Here is a 20,010-nt window from a genome sequence, read left to right as displayed (position 1 = left end):
TTGAACATCTATCATAATACTATAAGAAAAGGACTGACAGTGGTGGGAAACTATGGGGAGTGTAGGGAGGGGAAGGGAGGTGGGACTAATGGCAGTGAATATCTGTCTGGTGACGGGGAGACACCCCTTATCAACAAGGGGGTCTGAATGATACATATTTGTAAACCTAATCCTTAACTGTACTCCACAATTTTAAAATTAAAAAAATTAAAATTAAAATTAATGTTTACCCCTGGAAAAAAAGTTAAATTATTTTGCCCCAAAGAATAAGAAATAATTTATTAACATTTTAACTATTTAATATCAAGCCACAGTTTGATTCCTGACTCAAAGTATTTCCAACCCAGCTAGAGAAAGAGGAAAAGATTTCCAGTTTCATACTCGAAAAAAATACAAAATAACTCTCTCTGGACACCTTTTCAAGAAGGCATGTGTAGCTGGGCTTGTTGGCTCAACCTGTAATCCCGCACCTTGGGAGGCTGAGGTGAGTGGATTACTTGAGCCCACGGGTTTGAGACCTGCCTGGGCAACTTGGCGAGACCTCATCTCTACAATAAATCAAAAATTAGCTGGGCGTGGTAGCGCGTGCCTGTAGTTCCAGCTACTTGGAAGGCTGAGGCGGAAGGGTCGCCGGAGCCCAGCAGGTCCAGGCTGCGGTGGCCAGGAGTGGCCACTGCACTCCAGTCTGGGCGACAGAGTGAGACTCCAACTCAAAAAAAAAAAGAAGGCATGTGCAGTATTTACTCCTCTGGCTTCTTGGCAAGGTAGATGCATTCAGTTCTTCAGGTTGTGCACTGTACAGGTGCCACGTCTAGCTGAGTGCTACTTATATCATTAGCATGTTTATTATTTTGAAAGATCTTGGTCATAATTCATCAATTTTGCATCATAATTTTTGAAACTTTCTGACAGGTGGCAATACACGCTCTTTTTCCAGCCAAACAAGCATATATTATACATTTTCTGGCTGATGGAAATAAAGTGCTTCACTAACATGGTTAAAACGTATTGCTCATGAAAACATACAAAGTGGCTACAAGTTTAACAATTAAAACACCTTGTTGGGCTAACAACATTTCAGGTAACCTGTGCTGCTAATTTAAGAGCTGCTGCTCTGTTGCTATTCATATATGGACTAAATTTGACATTTCGGACTGCTATTTATATATTCGGCCATCTACCTGAATGGAGTAGTTGAGTACCAAAATAAACTCTACAAGTACTTTTGCTATGTCACTGAATGTTGTTAGCACCCAAATTCATTTACCTTTAATTACCTATAAATAAATATTCTATAAACATAATTATGCTAATTATATTCTAGTCATTATGTCTTTCATGGAAATTCCATTAGTATAAAAATTAATGGCTGTTAACACACTGCGTTATAAATTCAGGATCAGAAAGCAGAAAATGATGAGGTATTAAGAGGAAAACTTAAAATGGTTCTCATAGTAATAAGTTGAGGAGAAATAGCTGACAGTCAAGAAAAATATTTTAGAGCTAATAATGTCTATTAGGAAATTTCTAATAACTTCTATTTTTAGAACTAGTATGTCATAGATGCATCACAAATGGAGCAGAGTGTGAAACAATAGCTTCTCTCATTAAATATTATCCACCAGCCGGGCTCGGTGACTCAGCCTGTAATCCCGCGCCCTTGGGAAGCTGAGGTGAGTGAATGGCCTGAGCCCGCGGGTTCGAGACCCGCCTGGGCAACTTGACGAGACCTCATCTCTACAATAAATCAAAAAATTAGCGGGTCGTGGTAGCGCGCGCCTGTAATTCCAGCTACTCGGAAGGCTGAGGCGGAAAGATCGCCGGAGTCCAGAGGGTCGAGGCTGCGGTGGCCGGGAGCAGCCACTGCACTCCAGTCTGGGTGACAGAGTGAGACTCCAACTCAAAAAAATATATATATATATTATCCACCTCAAGCATGAAGTTTCAATTTTCCAAAAGATAAAATAGGTAAGATGTTTTCAGAAATGTATTAAACACAAATATTTGCAAATGATAAAAGTAAATCTTCTAGGAATTTCTATATGGCAAAATTAGGGAAGATTTTTTAAAAATTATCTCTTTTTTCTTTTTCGACAGTATGTTTATGTCATATTCAAGAAATCATTATCAAATTTAATGACATGACATTTTTCTTCCATGTTTTCTAAGATTTTTAGATGTTTAGCTCTTATATTTAGGTTTTTCACCTATTTTGAGATAATTTTTTATTTGGGATAAGGTAAAGGCCCAACTCTATTGTTTTGCATGAAATCATTCAATTTTCCCAGCACGATTTGTTGGGAAAAAAGCTGTTCTTTCCCCCATTGGATGATCTTGGCACTGTCATAAAAAATAATTTGACTAGATATGAAAGAGTTTCTTTATGGACTTTCTACTTTAAAATGACCTGACTGTTTTTCTCACACAATTTTTAGTAAAGGATCATCTATAAAATTATATAAGCATGATAATATTAATTTTCTTCACTTGGCAAAAATCATAAAAATTTTAATTATTTTATGTCAGAATATTAATTCAGAATACCAACAATGAAACCTAAATATTATAACAGCTGAGTATGTAAAATATATAACCCATTAAATATATTTATAGTATATTCAGTGAATGAAGTGTTTTAGGATGAGGTAATAGATTAAAAATGTTTCAAAACAATTCTCAACTCATGACATAAACAGTGTAAAACAGCAACTATTGGTAGAATTATGATTTCTCCAAAATATAAATATTTCTTTTTGGGAATTTCTTTTCAGTGACATGACTGCACACACATAAACACTAGTTGATAATTTTCACAACCAAATTTAGACAAAAATAATTGTGGGTCTGGGTATGTAACAATACCACAAATTTATGTGGAAAACATAACAATCTATAACAAAAATGCTAAAACATTAAAATGTATTCTTTATTTCTTTTCTGCACTCTTTAAAAACTTGAAAAACAGAATGAACAAAACAAAAATATCAACACCACTTAACTTTCTTATAACTTCCAACAACTACACAATGAAGTTTGGGCTTCAGTGAATTACTGACTAGACTGAATAAAGTTACTAAATAGTTCTGAGTAGACAGAATAAAATTTTGATGTGAAATACATTTACCAAACACAAATTTGAATCTGTTATCAAATATACAGTGGAAAGTAAAGATGTTGTTATCCTACCACTAACACTTCAATTAGAGACAGTGAGCAGTGCTCCTTTATAAATTATTTGTGTTGTTTTAAAAGCATACACTGTCGTATATCTACTTTAGAAAATAATTCCTTTTAAAGTTATCTGGTTTTGACTCATTTGGCATAATGACAAAATATTATAGGCAAAATGATACAAGAATAAAAAGTCAGTGCACCCAATTACTTTGAATACATCAATCAAAGACTTAAGATATTATTCCAAGAAAAATAAAGTTGTCTTTAGAATATATATAGTATGTATTACTGTTGATGGAGTAGGTTCCAGATGTTCTCCCAAGATTCCTTATCTGCTGGGAGGGCTGACAGATGACCACTGTGAACTGCCAGCCTTTTTCTTGAATTGCCCTTGATAAAGATACCCACCTTGTCCGAAGACATGACTCCTTCCCAGAGCAGCCAGTTATCCTAACCTCTAACCAACATGAGGCCGGTTTTCCTTACCTCAACTCCAAACAACTATGAAGAGTCATCCCAGCCCCAGCGCCTGCTGAGTACTTGGCTTTGGACTTACAAAGACTGCATCAGAGCCTAATCTTCCCTCTGCCCCATCCTGCTTTCTTCCTTTTGTTTTCTCCCCTTTTCATTCCTAATATGTTGATCTCAAGAGAATTCTTTCATCTAATATGTCTCTCAAGTCTTCTTCTTAGGGAACCCAACTTACACATTCACCAAACCAACGATCACCCCCTGACACTGACAATAACATCTCCAATACAGAATATGCCAGTGGCAAAAGGAGAAAGAAAACGTATCCTCCTGCTAAACTAGTTATCAACTTATATATGATACAACAATATCATCATGAAAGAAAAGCTTAGGTTAGGATACTGAAAGAATGACATGTCTGTTTTCTCTTTCCATGTCTGGCTCAGTCTTTGCTCTGATACAGGCAATATGATGTCCCAGAAGTTGAAATAAATCATTTGTAATAGATGATTGTTTTATATGAATCATATTACCTCCTAGACCTTTCATTCATTTGGTCATCATGTATTTTTTCAGGATTTTATTCGGTATCCATTGTTGTATAATCCATTACCCCCAGATGTAGCAGCTTAGAACAACAAATATCTGTGATCACTTTAGACTGTGAGTGACAGCAAATTAACCTTAGTTGGGTGGGGCTCACTCAAGATCTCCCAAGAAGGGGCAGAAAAGCTGCTGGCCTGGTCTGCAGTTGTTGCCAACTCAACCTGGGCTGGAGAATCCACGCCGCTACACTCACTCACACATTTGTAGGTAGGCTCCCAATCCTTTCTGCGGTGGACCAGACGCATCTGTCCGTTCTTTTCTGCATGAGTCTGTTCACAGTGTTTCTCACAACATGGCAGCTAGCTTCCCCCAGAAACGAAAGCAAGCAAGAGAGCACACGAGATGACAACAGTGATATCTTATTCCCTAATCTCAGAAGTGATATACCATCACCCCAGTTGCATTCTCTTCGTTATGCAAGTTACTTCTGCTACAAATAGGAGGGGACTCAGTAGAGTGTGGACACCAGGAGGTGGGGATCAGTGGGGCCCATCTTGGAGGCTGGCTACCACCAGCACCTGCCATTGACTAAGCACTGCACCAGGCACTGGGGGAAACAGACAGAATCCCTTTTTTCATGAATCTTCTATTTTAAAAGCAAAATTGATGTAAACTAACAGTTGTCTATTGTTGTAAAATTCATCATGTTGCTATATAAGTATGTATAATAGGGAAATCACTGAAGGCTTCTCTGAGGAGGTGTCATATCAAACAGGCCTTGCGGTATGAATAGGAGTAGCTGGGTAAAGAAGCTTCAAAGGCAATATGGGGGAGCTTGTTTTGAGGAAAGATGGTATTGACAAAAGCCTCAAAATCGAAAGGGTGTAGAAGAAAAGCATACATGTTCTGCTCTGGAAAAACATCGGATTAGAAACATGTTTTCCATTAAGTACTGAAGTCAGTTTCTGAAAAGCATGCAACTTGGTAGGTTCATTTTAAAGACTGAGAGGTAAGTCTCAAAGCAACCAAATGTCTAATTTGACTAAACTTGTTCCTCTTAAGCTCTTGACAACCAAGGCAAGACAAAAATTTTCCTAGCGCCAATAAACTTGTTAATTTACTTTCCTGTTACACACGTGAAGGGTCTTCATGTAACCAGTTGTTTAAAATGCTTGTGAAACATCGTTTGGTTAATTACTCGAGTCATAAAACAACAGTTATTGTGAAAATTAATGAGGGGTTAACAGCTATGACTGTTGTAAATGATTCACAAGTAAGGTTACTAAGCTTTTCCTAAAGATGTGTTATGCACAAAGGCAATAAAAATACAATTTGTAAATATGTTATTAAAATAGCTATGGTTCTCTTAGTACTGCAGAGAAATTTTTTAAAAAGGTAGTTTCTAAAACGATTCCACAAAGCTGAAACCTGAAGATACTGAAAAAACAATATGAAAAAAATGCCTTTTCTAATGATAAATTATAGCATTTTTGTATTTAATAATGCTGTTAAAATTGACGCCTTCCTAACCTCTTCACTAATGTGAAAATCCTACCTTATGTGTGTGTGCGCATCTGTATGACACTGAGACAGAGCAGTGGTTCTCAAAACATGACCTCACACTAGCAGCATCGGCATGACCCGAACACAGGTTGAACATGTAAATCTTGTCCCCACCCCTCCACAAAAAAATAAATAAATAAACCTGCTGAATCAGAAATCTCATAGGAATAGCCCAGCAACCTGGCTTTTGACAAGCCCCCCAGATGATTCTGACACACTAGGGTTTCAGCCCCACTGGGGCATGGTATAGGTTCTTTTCAACTCCTTGCCATCACTTCTGTGACTCCCGAGGGCCACACCTTGTGTCTGGGGTTGGTGTCCAGCAGGGAACTTCATCAGCTGTTCCCTTCCACTTCCCAAAGTTTCAGGAAATATGGACCAAGGGTAGCGATGTGTTTACAAGGGATTATGTACAACTTCCCCAAGCCTTCCACGAATGTAGCATTAAATGAAGGAAAGTAGCCCTTTGACACACCATGATGTAGTCAATATTGTTAGTTTTGGAGGACAAAGAAATAGGGAACAGGAGGAAATCACCTGGGCTGGTAATCAGGAACTCTGGATGGAGCTAAGTATATATCTGACACTATGGTGTGACCCCACGTGGCTTAACCTCTCAAGGCCTCAATGTCCTTGTCTTTAAAGAGAGAGGTTTCAACCACTGCTGGACCTTCAGTTGGCCACCAATTATACCTTTTAAAAAATATTTTCTGCCTGCATTTCACTTAAATCTTTCTTCAGAAGTACATCAGGGCCGGGGTGATCAAATGTCACCATCTGCCTAGGACTTTTCCTGTACAAACATAGAATGATCTGTACTTGGGGAACCCTTATTCTTCCCACACTGACATGTTTTCAGCCTTCAATGCCATATTAGTTATCTCTCTTTTTCAGGTTAGTGCTGCCATATAAAGATGCAGCCAACCATGTTCTCAACTGGTGGGAATAACTTTTCCAAGCATTTACTAAGTCTGTAGAAACAACTAGACTATCCTCTTCTGCAGTGTAATCAAGCCTCAGCTTAACATAAGCGTCTTCTGACAACTTGGATCTGATAAACTAGAACTTGAGAAGGTTCTCTTGAGGCTGGACTGGGAAGGAGTCAAGTCATGTGTGTACCGCAATTATCCTTCAAGAGCCATGGTAGCTCCAGGGAGCTCCTTCACCAAGAAAGTCAGAACTACTTTCTGATCTTGAGTGTCTCCACCCATAATTTAAATTCCAGGGAGCAGGAATCTGATTGGACTAGCCCAAATCAAGTGATCACCACTGTGGTGAGAGGGGTGGAGGTCCGTGGAAATCAAATGTGAATCACAGGGTGTGTGTCAGGGTGGACTGTGAGAAGGGTATGCATGGTTACTGGAACCAGAAGCTGATACCAAAACCACACACAGGTGAGCTGAAGTTTTCAAGCTTTGTATGCCACGCCCACTGCCCAGATGACTTATCCAGGGACTCCCAACCCCCTGAGGCAAACCAGCCTGTTAGGAACCCTGAGCCGGAGCTGAACTCCATGTGCTGTCAGATCGGGGCGGCATTAGATTCTCATATGAGTGCAAACCTTATTGTGCTTGAGAAGGTTCTAGGTTGCACGTTCCTTATGAGAATCTAATGCCTGCTGATCCCCCTACCACCCCCTCTTTGTGGAAAAATTGCCTTCCACAAAACTGATCTCTGACGCCAAAAAGGTTGGAGACCACTGTTTATAGGGAAAACTCCCCCATCCATTCGGAGTCCCTCACTTAGCTGTGAACCAGCGTCTTCAGAGAGAGAAAAGTCCTCCTTATTTCCTTCCTGAATTTGCTCCTTAATTTTGGTAGGAAAAGCAAAAAGATGAAAGACACACTTGTGAATTGTGAAAAGATAATACGTAAATCACTTTTTCCAGAAGACAGAGGCTGAAAAATAGAGAGAGGCACAAGGAACAGAGCCACGGAGTTAGAAGCAGGCATTTTGGGGGGCTTAATTAACCACAGGCACCTCGTGGTTAGTTGAAATCTGGGATTTACGTTTGAAGTAGTTTATGTTTACTTTGTGTTTCTGGTTACAAAATTAGTATGTGTGCACTGTGAGAAACTTAGAAAATGCAAACAGAAGCAAGAAAAAGTAGAAAAATTTTAATGCTAAGAAATAGATGTTATCATTTTGTAGTATATTCTTTCAAGATTTTTTTGACATATGTACAAATATTATTGAGATTTAAAATGTGTGTTTTTCTTTCAACATAACAATTACATGCTATTGTCAAAATGTTTAAAAAATACCAAAATACATATAGAAAGTAGACAACACTCATAATCAAATACCTAACATAAATCTGCATATGGGCATATATTTTCTCAAAAAAAAATAGGATAATGGTGCATATTGTACTTTGAGATCTGTTTGTTTCACTTAGCTATCATCCCACTTTACAAGGTATCGTCTAACCCTATTCCCATGGTTCTCATTCAGAAGCTATTTTGCCTCAGGAAACATATGACAATATTTGGAGACATTTTGGGTTTTCACACTTAGGAGCAAAGGTACCATGGGCAACCTGTGGGTAGAAGCCAGGGATGCAGCTAAACATTCTATAGTGCACAGGGCAGGATTTCACAAACAAAATAAGTATCCACTCAAAATGTTAATAGTGCCAAGACAGAAAAACCCTGGTCTTTTTCCACAGTTTCCCCTGCTTTGCAGGTATAAAAGCTGTCAGGATCCCTAAAATTCCAATCCATCCCACAAATACCACCAAGACTCCCTTCTTCCAACCTAAGAACTGGACTTTGCAGGGATACTAATGGGTAAAAGCAGCAAAGCCCCCCAAACCTGGCATGTGTTTACTTAGCTGAGTGCCAGGATTTGTAGGGGACCAACAGATCTGTGACCTCTCAGATGTCCTCAAACATGAATGTCCATTGGCAAACAACTAATGCTAAAACCTCTCTTTTATTGTTCCCCCTATGGGATTTCAGCCAGTTTTTATTGTTTGTACAGCCCATGCCTTCCATCAATTTCAGAGCCCAGATTAGATGTGAAAACTCTCTCCTTCAATGACCATGACGTGCTAATGTGGTCTGAGGTCCTGAAATGCCTGGCTTAGTCCCTGTGCTGTCCTTTCTGGGTGACAACCCTAACAGAGAGAGATTTTCTTTCAAATGTGTGCCAACCATATTTGGTCTCTGAGATCCAAATTTCGCAAAAAACTACAACTTACAATTTGACTTTTTATTGTATATTATAGATACTAGTGAGAGGTAAATTGACCTAGCTTTTTATTTTTTAATGCAGAATTGTTTTCTTGTTTGAGACTACTACTCTGACTGACCATAAGTCCAAGTTTTTATTTCATTCTACTTCTCATCAATTTTAATGCCAGATAGAATTATATTACATAGGTGGAATACAATTTAAACAATGTAGTGAATATACTAAATATTCTATTTGTCACTATTATAAACATTTTGACAAGTATCCTTGCTCATATGTGTGTGTGTGTGTGTGTGTGTTTATGTCATATCTGATTGTTCTTTAAGCTAAGTTTGTAAAATAGAATTACCAATTTAAAAGGCATGCCCATTTTGAAATCTACTTCAAACAATATATAAACCCCTCAGTGTGTGAAAGTTCCTGCTTCCCTATACCTGAGTTTTGTCAATCTTTTAAAGCTTTCTAAATACATTAGGTGAAAAATACTCCATTTCTAGTGTGACTATGCATAATTTAAATATTTATTACCATTTGCATTTTTGTGAAGTTTGGGGTTTTTTCTGAGTTTTTTTTAATTTGCAAGAATTCTTTGTCTTTTCTAGAAATGATGCTGCAAGTATTTTTTCTAAATTATCTTTAAACTTTGTCATAGTGTGTTTTTCTTTTTTTCTTTTCTTTTCTTTTTTTTTTTTTTTTTTTGAGCTGGAGTCTCATTCTGTCACCCAGGCCAGGCTAGAGGGCAGTGGCACGTAGCATCCACCTGCTGGGCTCAGGTGATCCTTCCGCCTCAGCCTTCCAAGTAGCTGGAACTACAGGCACGCACCACCATTCCCAGTTAATTTTTTGGTTTACTGTAGAGATGAGCTCTCACCAAGTTGTCCAGGTTGGTCTCGAACCGCGGGCTTAGGCAATCCTTTCACTTTGACCTCCCAAAATGCTGGGATTATAGGCATAAACCACAATGCCCAACCCATAGTGTTTTTCTATATAGAGATTACAATTTTTTTTTTTTAGCCAGATCCACCAACCTTTTATAGTTTCTAACAGTTGTGTAATAATTAGAATGTTCCTACCTCCCCAACCCCACTTCTACCTGTTGTTTTTTTTTAGGGGGAAGGGGATAGGAAGACATAAGGACTGAAATATGACATAGTGTGTTTTATTTTATTTGGTTTGGCTTAGAATACTTTATGCTTTGCCTTATTGATTCCAAGTGGTCCATTCTCTTCCATCAATGTGTCTAATGCCGTGCCAGCCAACATGTTATTACATAGTAGGCAAATCATTCTTTATTACTTTTCTTTTTCATTATTCTATTCCTTTAGATTTTCCCATGTACTGTTTATTAAAAAAAAAAAAAAGCACCAGATATGGTGGTTCATACCTGTCATCCCAGCACTTTGAGAGAAGAAGGTGAGAGGATTGCCTGAGCCCAAGTATTTGAGACCAGTCTGGGCAACTTGGCAAGACCTCGTCTCTACAATAAATCAAAAAATTAGCCGGGCATGGTGGCACGCACCTGTAGTTCCAGCTATTTGGAAGGCTGAAGTGGAAGGATCACCTGAGTCCAGCAGGTCAAGGCTATGGTGGCTGTGACCAGGCCACTGCACTCCAGTCTGGGTGACAGAGGGAGACCCAGACTCAAGAAAAAAAAAGCCATCATTGATTTCTCTTGAAAGAAAAATCAAATTTTGATAGATTTCACAGAAAATTGACATCTTTACAGTATTGACAGCTCTTAATAAAACATGATCTGCTTCTCATTAAACATTATAAATCATTATTAATGTATCATTATAACTATGTATCTATAGTTTAAGCAGAAAAAGTGAAGTGTGGTAACAAATGTGTCGCATGTGTCCTCCCCTCTTCCGGCCCTCACTACCTCTTCCTGCCCTCACTACCTCTTCCTATATACCAGCATCTCCGAGTGCACCCCAGGAAAAAGTGCACATTCACTGCAAGTTCTGCTCCATCCACAACCTAGGCTAAGACAATAAAAACCCAACAGGGAATAGATAAAGGACTTGAAAGGGCACTTTACAGAAACCTCAAATTATCAATCAACCAATTAGCTACCAGTAGCACAATAAACAAAAATATGTGCTAAATCTCACTAATATTAACAAGGAAACACAATGTAAACCCACCCTTAGGTACCCTCATAAAGCTACCGGATGACAAACACCAGCTAGTATAAATAAGAAGGTGAGCACTCCCTCTTATATGTCTGCTAACATTGTCAACAGATACAACCACTTGAGAAAATGGTACAGCGTTACTCAGAAAAGGCAAACATGTCTGTTTCTCATAACCCTGCAATCTCACTGTCAAGTTTAAATGTACAAAAACACATGCATGTGTGCTCAGAATGTTCATGGCAGCATTATTTTCAGTCTCCAAGTGTGGGAAACCATCCGTATGTCCACCAACATAGACTAGATAAGTAAATAGCGTAGTCATACAATAGAATGCTACACAACGCTGGAAATGAAGTACAACCACATACAACAAGAACACATTAGACTACCATAGTGTTCTGCAAAAGGAGAGACCAAAATTATATGAAGTTTAAAAACAGGAAAAATTAAACAATATTTTTAGGGACTATATGTTGCTTCCTTCTCAAGTTGCTTACTCCCAAACTGAAGTCTCCCAGTGGATGTGTCTGACTGGTAGAACTCAGCATGTAGTCGGTATACTAGCTTCCACATATAAGGGATAAGCTATCAAGAAAAGCAAAAGAATGGTTATCACTAAGTTAGAAAAATGGTTACTTCCACAAGAGGAGGAAAGGAAAATACCATCAGGGACAGACAGTGCTCTTTAGTCTTTTTCAACAATGGTAACATGTGTTCACGTTATTCTTCTTTGAAGATCACAAGCATTTTTTCCACTTTTCTGCAAGTGTGTTATATTTCACAATTTTTAGTGAGAAAATAAGAGTAACCAGCCCACCACAGTCTTCTCCAAGCATCTCATCAGATGCTGGGCATCTGTTCCATCCACCTTCTCCTTCACACGCAGAGATGGGCTTTTCAATCTCATGCAAAAGAAGAAACAACAACAAACATAATGAATGCATCATTCTTTGAGTATACTGCCTCTGTGGTTTAAAGAAAGGTGATGAGAAATAGCTCAAATGCCTAAAGAAATGATTTCAGCTCACCAGGTCTCCAAATTTGGTACAAGCGAGATGTTTTGAGCACGGTTGCTGTGTCTCAGAGAAAAGTTTTGGAGAGTTCTGAACCCCCGTCCATCAGTCACTTGGTTGCTCAGCTCTGTGAGTTCCTTCGAAGACCTGAGCAAGATCTCTGAGAGTTCGAAGACCAGTCTCCCCTAGAGGCCATTTTGGCATCTCCGACCTTTTTGTCCAGTTAAATTTATCCATGACTTTGACCACATAGGAGAAATCAAAGCATTTTTTAATGCCCAGTACACATGAATAAAAGCCATGTGTTATCTTGGTTGGGATTCTTAACTGCAAACAACAAAAGTTGCCTCGGGTTTATAAAGCAGAAAGAAGTTTATGAAAAAAGCATAGGCCGTCTCACAGAATCATTGGAAGAATCACAGGTCACATCCAAGCTCAGCTTCTAGGAATAATGTCCAAAACCCCACAGCCTGCTGAGGAAAGAAAGACCACTGCTCTTGCTACCCATCTGTGCCACTCCTGAGACAGAAGCTCAGGTGTGTGACCACGGCCACCCCAAAACCTGGAGGTCTCTGCCCCATCCTAGCAGAGGCTGGATGGCGGTTCCTTCTCAAGTTGCCTACTCCCATCTGAGGTCTCTCAGTGGATATGTCTGACCCATAGAACCCAGTATGCTGTGGTCACTTGGTATGGTAGCTACAGGGAGGGTGAGAATGAACTTCTGGGTTCTTCCAATGCCCTGGGCACCCAGAAATCATGAACAAGGTCGACTTCAGGTGCCTCATCCATGTTCTTTTGCTGATAAAACTTTCTGTCTGGTATAACTTACGGAATAACAAAAATCCAGTGACTGCCAATTTCTAACTACATGATTGATGATATTTTTAACTCTCCAGAAAAAGCATGAAATCTCACCATCTGTTTTGCTCTTTTGTCCTTTGTGGGCAATACATTTCGCAGAGTCCCCATGATTCAGAGGAGACAGAGGTGGAGCCTTTTTCTGGATTTGCACACATATTTCATTTCCATTTTCCATATCCCTTGGAAGGGATTTGGTAACCAGAAATGGCAGCTTCCACCATCTGGGGGAGGTGACTGGCATACAAGAGCCTTGACGTGGTGAAAATCCACCTTATCGGGTGACCCTAAAACCCGGGAGTCTCTAAGTGACGACGGGTCGAGAATGGTCATGGGCTGGATTGGATGCCAACTGTGATGGCTGGCGGCCAGGCAGCTCCCTCACCAAGCTGTTGTGTTTTGAAGCTATCTTTTTTTTTTCTTTTTTTTCTCCGTTGCCCAGACTGGAGTGCAATGGCATGCTCCTGGCCACCACAGCCTCGACCTGCTGGGCTCTGGTGATCCTTCCGCCTCAGCCTTCCAAGTAGCTGGAACCACACGCTACCATGCTGGGCAAATTTTTGATTTATTGTAGAGATGAAGGCTCGCCAAGTTGCCCAGGTGGGTCTCGAACCTGCGGGCTCAGGCAATCCACTCACCTCGGCCTCCCAAACTGCAGGATTACAGGCTGAGCCACTGAGCCCGGCCTTGAAGCTATCTTGAAAGGATTTCTGATGCGTTGGAGAGGGATTTAGGAGTGTGAAGGGCAGACTCCTTGTTTTCTATACTGCTCAGCAGTTTGATACATTTGCTTTCTACACTGGGACCTTCAGCCTCAAAGACTCATCTCTGTTTGTTCAAAATCTTTTTACATGGGAATTTAGGATACCTGGGGAGAGTGGGGAAAGGGCAGCAAGGGGAAAAGAAGAGAAGGTGCTGGGAATTTTTTTTTTTCTTACTTAAAATGATTTAAAGCAATTTTTCTCATTTGGGGGTGTGTTGTTATTACCATTATTATTTTTTATTGCTATTTTGACTTGGAAAGTAGCTCAGAGGTTAAGATCGATCCACGTTTTTAAAATGGTTTTCATCATAGAGTTTGAGCTACATGGGGAAAATTTGCTTTCTTCCTGTTTAACTTTCAAAGCACTGAAGGCAAAAGCTTTGAGTTTGTGGTTTTCTTCCATTCCGTGGTGTCTGATTTATAGCGATGATCGGATTGGGGTGAGCTTCAGTGGGAAGCAGTGAGATGGATGAGGCCTCAGATGCAGGCCATGGCCTCTGGAACTGGTGGGATAAGGGAAGGCGTGGTTGAATCAGGGAGAGAGGTGGATGAGGTTAGCATTTTGAGAGACTATATGGCACCCTGCTGCTCGTTTCCATAAGAATATTTTCAGAACATTTGGATGGAATGTCTGTGTTGACTGCAAGTCACAGGGAAGTAGAGGCCTATGTTTAAGACATTGGTGCCTCTTCTTACATTCCTAGAAAATATGTGGACTTCTTTAGACTCCAGACAGAAATAGGAAAATGTGTTTGTTGAAGGGTTCATCCATGGAATAGGAGTTGGGAGCAGGCAGTAGCTTCTATTCTGGAAACTTTTAAGAGAAGGCAGCTACCAAATGAACCAACAAAGTGATGAGTGAGACACAGAGATTCCAAAAATATATTCCATAATATTTAGGAGTTTAATATATGATAAAGTCACCGTTCCAATTCACTAGGAAATGATGAGCATTTTAGATAATTCAGTTGGGCCAACTGCCTACCTATCTGAAAGAAATAAAGATAGACCCTTTCTATGAAAACAGAGATGGATGGATTAAAAATTCACATTTTTTAGACCGGCTCGGTGGCTCAGCCTGTCATCCCGCGCCTTTGGGAGGCTGAGGTGAGTGGATGGCCTGAGCCCGTGGGTTCGAGACCCGCCCGGGCAGCGAGACCTCATCTCTATAATAAATCAAAAAATCAGCCGGGCGTGGTAGCGCATGCCTGTAATTCCGGCTACTTGGAAGGCTGAGGCAGAAGGATCGCCGGAGCCCAGCAGGTGGAGGCTGCGGTGGCCGGGAGCGGCCACTGCACTCCAGTCTGGGCGACAGAGTGAGACTCCAATTCAAAAAAAAAAAAAATTCACATTTTTATCATTAAAAATATAAGAACAAAGTACAGGTGACTATATACATAATTTAAGGGTAGGTGAGAAATATCTTCTTATGAAGTACAAAAAAAATCACAAGAAAAAGTTGACTGAGGTACAGCAGATTGAAAAACTATGTAACAAAGATGCCATAAATAACTTAGAAATAAATGCTAAACTGCGTAAAATTATTTATCTTCCATGGAATTAATATCCTAGATATATTAAAAGCTGCAACATATTGATACATCAAATATGAAAATGCGCAAAATGTATGCGATGCAAATAGTGACTAAACATAAGAAATTATGCACAATCTCATTCTAATTGGAAAATTAAAACAACAATCGGAGGCAATTTTTTATAAAGATAAAGAGCAAGTTTTACATTTTTAAGCTATATTAACATTACAATCTTATTTTTAAGAAAAAAAGAGAAAGAATGACAGAAAAGACAGAGAAAGAAGAGAGAACGAGTGAGAAAAAAAGAAAGAAGAAAAGAAAGAGAAAGGAAAGGAAAGAAGGACAGGAAGGAGAAAGGAGACTCTATCGATAAATGTTTATGTTTTGGAAGACACACACCAAAATGTTAAATTTATTATCTCAAATTCGGGGGGAAAACTGAGAGAAACAGAACATAAAATAAAATGGAAAAAATATATCTTTATGGTGTTTTACTTGTGATCAGGATTTATGACTTTTGTGATTTTCTAAAAATCCAACAATAAAGCACTCACTATTTTAAAATTAAGTGGGTGATTGTTGTGATGAATTAGGTCAGGCACAAGGTCTGTGCCCACAGATTCTGGTGTGGCCCACTGGCTGATAATGTTGTGCTATTTTTTGAGAGAAAGGCATTTCCATCAGCAATAAACAAAAGTTCTCACATCATACATTCTTGTTTATTTATACCCAGGGTAAATATCAGTTCACAAATTAAGGTTCAAGCACTGTTACTTTATTACTTTCAATTAAAATAGTGTTGAGCCTGAATTCTTTCATCACATGAAGCTGCTGTGTCTCCTTCACCACTGGGCCCCTGTTCCCATTCAAGGTCTCACCAGACACCTGGAACAGGGCAAGGCTGCCCCAAGTGACACAGAGTGTGGGAGAGGAGGCCTGAGCTTGGAGACTGAAGAGGTGATGAATCTGGTCCTACTTCTTCCAAATGATCTTGGGCACACTGCCGCTACTCTCTGGGCCTCAGTTTCCTTAGCTGAGAAATAGGATTGATGTTATTTTTCCACATTTCTCACAGGGGTATCATGGGATCCTGGAGCTTGAAGCGTTTACCCCGTCCCTTCGTGATGCTGTTGAAAGGACTGCTCTGAAGCTCATGGTGGTGATCTAGGGTTTGGTGAATGACTGCCAACTAGACTGTGAAAAAAGCCAAGTCTTCGAGAGGGTAATGTGTTTATAATTAAGAGATCCCAGAGTAGGAGGCAGAGGTGGCGGAGGGGAAAATTCAGTCATCAGAAACCTCAACAGACCTAAAGTCTCTTAACATCTTGGTCGGTGCTTCCACCAACAGAACTGTTGCGTGGAATGGCTTATTCTTTAAAAAGAAAAATATTATAAATGAAAACTTTACTTTTTTTTTTCATGTCACATTGCAATTCTTGCCGAATGACAAGATTTAATTTAAAACTTCTTGCACAGTTCTTTAGAGAGATGTTTATCATCTAGGTTCTTCTCCCAAAAGTCTAAGAAAACAAGGAAGTGATTTATAAAATGTTCAGTGAATGTCTGTGGTTGTGTTTACAGCCACAATCCAGTGCCACTTTTCAAGGGCACCCTGAACTTGAACACTATTTGAGCAGTGCTTTGTCTACTCTGTAGAGGCAATGTCACAGAAGGGTTAAATGCTGTCCAGAAAACCTAAGCCCTGGTTTTATCCTAAATTGTTCATCCATTCAACTACGGACGTTGGACCAGAGACTTTCCCTAGGCCTTTTTTTCTCGTCATGGTAAATGAGGCAGTTCTACAATTCGGGATTTAGGTGATTATTTTCTATTTTAACATGATAATAGAAATGGCCAGATCGTGGGTTTTGCTTTTAAATGAACGGTCTAGACTTTTTTTCATTTTGTGTTTCTAGGGCAGCTTGTAATCTCTACATATCATAGTTCAATTTCAATAATGATTGAAATGGAATTATAAATTGCATAGGTTATTGTATTGTTGCTTTGACACTGGAATTAAACCAATTGTACTAATAATTGACATGTACTGTTATTTTATTGGTAATAACCAATAATGTGACTAGCTAAGGCAGGCTCTGTGCTGCATAGAATTTCTAACTGATGAGCTGTAACTTTACTGCAAATTCCCTCATCCATTGTGACCCACCAGTGCAAAGGTCAGCAGACTATGCCTCATGGGCCAAATCCAACATGGTGCCTGTTTTTGGAAATAAAGCTATATTGGAACATAGCCACACTCATTTCTTCTTATGTTGTCTGTAGCTGCTTTCATGCCCAACAGCACACTTCAATAACTGTAACACTGTGTGGCCCACAAACTCTAAAGTATTTATTATCTGTTTCTTTACACACACACACAAAGCCAACCTCTCTGCTAGTGTATGTCTCCTTACATTTAAGATCTCTCTTGCTTAGCTAAGTGACTTTTCAGTTTTCTCCTCCCTAAAGCTTCTACTCTTGCCAAGCTATCCCAGTCCTTCTTCTACTTCCTGAAGATGAAATATGCTCCTACCCATTCAACATACAGTCCACACAGAGGCCTTAATTAATACACAGTGGTTTCCTATGTCTTTGCCTCTCAAAGTGTGGCCCATGAATTCACCTGGCAGCTTGCTAGAATTGCAAAATCTCAGGTCCCAGCCCAGACCAATTGAATCAAAAATATGTATTTTAGCAATATACCCAGATAGTTTGAAGCACCTCTTTAGAACGGTGCTATCCAATAGAACTTTTGTGGTAATGGAAGTATTCTCCACTTGCAGTGTCCAATGTGGTAAACATTAATTGTGTGTGACTATTGAGCACTTGAAATGTGGCTAATGAGACTGAATTTTTTAAATTAAATGTTAAGTTTAAATAGCCACACTTGACTGGTGGCTACCATTTCAAAGAGTGCAAATCTTAGCTATGTCCTCAGAGAAAAGAACCCAGGTAGGACAGTTTAAGCTAACCTTCATAAGCTACCAGAATCACCTGGAGCATTCCAGCATTGGTCAGAGTCCTAAAGAGGACCAGTCTTGTAGGAGTTCCATCAAGGTTGACGGAAATTGCATACTATGTATGGAGAGCTAAATGTGACCCCAAAGGACATTGCAGGGGCCTTGACTATAAGTAGAAACTCAACGGCCGAATCCTCCCCCTAATTGGTCCCGGGTAGTAACGGAGACAAAGAGAGAATCAGACCAGAGGAATCATCCCAGGAGGGTGATGGGAAGAGGCAATCCCCCCACCAAGTTGGTGCATCCAACCAAAGGAGCCAGTCCACGGGTAAAGTCTTGCAGTCTTGAACCTGACTGTCCTCTTCTAGCTGCATAGACTTATGGACCAGAAGGTCACAAGCACAAAGACTCTTACAGGCCATCTAGGGTAGTTTTAAAAAATAAATTATTGGCGTCACTGAGGTCTTCAGAGAATGAGGAACTCACAGAAGGGCATATAGGAAGTCAGTGGGAAAGGGAGGTTGGAACCTAGGTCATCTTTCCCTAATTTCATGGATACAACATTTCTACCACAAGACAGGACAGGCCAGGACCATTTTGTCCACTCTGGCTTATAGTCTATATCCCACACTGATCCAGAGATTTCCCCATCCCACTTTCTCCCCAGTGCTCAGAGCCTCTGATTCTGTGTTCATGGTCTGGGAGCATCTACTGAAGAAAGCTGAGGAATGTCCTGAAGTGCCTACCTCTTCCCTCCCTCAGCTCAAACTTGGTTTCCTAGAAGAGCTCTGCGTGCCATAAGCACAGCGTAATAGTTTTGTGGGACCTTCCAGAACTAACTGTCACAAACTTGTTGGCTTAAAACAACAAATGTGTTTTCTCACAGTGCGGGAGGCCAGAAGTCTGAAGTCCATATGTCAATAGGGCCACGCTCCCAGCGAAGGTTCTAGGGGAGAATCCTCCCTTGCTTCTTTCAGCTTCTGGGGGCCCCTGATATTCTTTGGCTTGTAGCAACATAACTCCAGTCTCTGCCTCCCTCTTCATGTGGTCTTCTTCCCTGGGTCTCTTTGTGATTCTTTTTTTGGTTTTTTTTGAGTTGGAGTCTCACTCGGTCGCCCAGACTGGAGCGCAGTGGCCGCTCCCGGCCACCGCAGCCTCGACCTGCTGGGCTCCGGCGATCTTTCCTCCTCAGCCTTCCAAGTAGCCAGAATTATAGGCATGCGCTATCACAGCCGGCTGATTTTTTGATTTATTGTAGAGATGAGGTCTTGCTGCCCAGGCGGGCTTTGTGTCTCTTAATGGACATCTGTGGTTATTGGATTTAGAGCCCACCCTGATCCAGAATGATTTTATTTTTGGATCCTTACCTTAATTACCTCTGCAAAGACCCTATTTCCAAATAAGATCCCTTCACAGGTACTGCAGTTCAAGACTCAAACATGTCTTGTGGAGCCACTGATTCAACTCACGACACCCAGCGTCCAGGATCCTTTCCAGAAAGCCTCAGTGCCTCCTCTTTTGTGGATTTCAACCTTTTTCTCGCCTGGTATTGCTCGGCCTGTCCCCCAAACACATTGCAGAAGCTCTACAAAGCTACTCTCTAGAGCAGGGAAGAGGGAACCAGCTGGAAAGACCCTTTAAATGACAAAGCTTCATAGTAGCCGATACCCCAGAAGCATGGAAATCTCTGATGTGCTGCCCCTTTTCTCCTGGCCCCATCTCCCAGTCTTATCTTTTCTTTCATAACACAATGGCCTGTAAAAAGACACCCTCTTCCATTGCGCTGTCATC

The 20,010-nt window shown here is 40.2% G+C and overlaps 1 pseudogene; it reads right to left on the bottom strand.

Annotated features, from left to right (window-relative positions):
• LOC103259314 overlaps positions 1 to 18,641 on the bottom strand; it is a 71,169-nt pseudogene extending 52,528 nt beyond the window's left edge.
• Positions 18,642 to 20,010: the final 1,369 nt, after the last annotated feature.

This window comes from Carlito syrichta, unplaced genomic scaffold (assembly GCF_000164805.1).
Source record: "Carlito syrichta isolate Samal-C Ts95f unplaced genomic scaffold, Tarsius_syrichta-2.0.1 Scaffold302594, whole genome shotgun sequence".
NCBI classification, from domain to species: domain Eukaryota; kingdom Metazoa; phylum Chordata; class Mammalia; order Primates; family Tarsiidae; genus Carlito; species Carlito syrichta.
The sequence above is the reverse complement of the archived record's forward strand: the minus strand, read 5'-3'. Positions and strand labels throughout refer to the sequence as shown.